Genomic DNA, 322 nt, shown 5'->3' with positions numbered 1-322 from the left:
TTTTTTTTTTGTCATTGCATTTTAGATTTTTTTACTTTAAATTTATTTGTATCATACTATATATTTCAAATAAATTTATTATTTGTATTTGAATAGTTTAGTTGTCAATGTGTGCAACTTATCATTTGTATTTGAATAGTTTAGTTGTCAATATGTGCAATTTATCATTTGTATTTATATACAAATAAGTATATGAATTAAAATCAACATGGGTTGTGGTGCAGTAGATGAAGCTTCTCCACCCTTAACCAGAGGTTGAGGGTATGACCCTGGTTATGGAGAAAACTCTGTTGGGAGCGTTGCCACCTTAATGGGCCCTGCA

Source organism: Capsicum annuum, chromosome 1 (genome assembly GCF_002878395.1).
Source record: "Capsicum annuum cultivar UCD-10X-F1 chromosome 1, UCD10Xv1.1, whole genome shotgun sequence".
Classification (NCBI taxonomy): domain Eukaryota; kingdom Viridiplantae; phylum Streptophyta; class Magnoliopsida; order Solanales; family Solanaceae; genus Capsicum; species Capsicum annuum.
Note: the sequence above shows the minus strand (reverse complement) of the source record.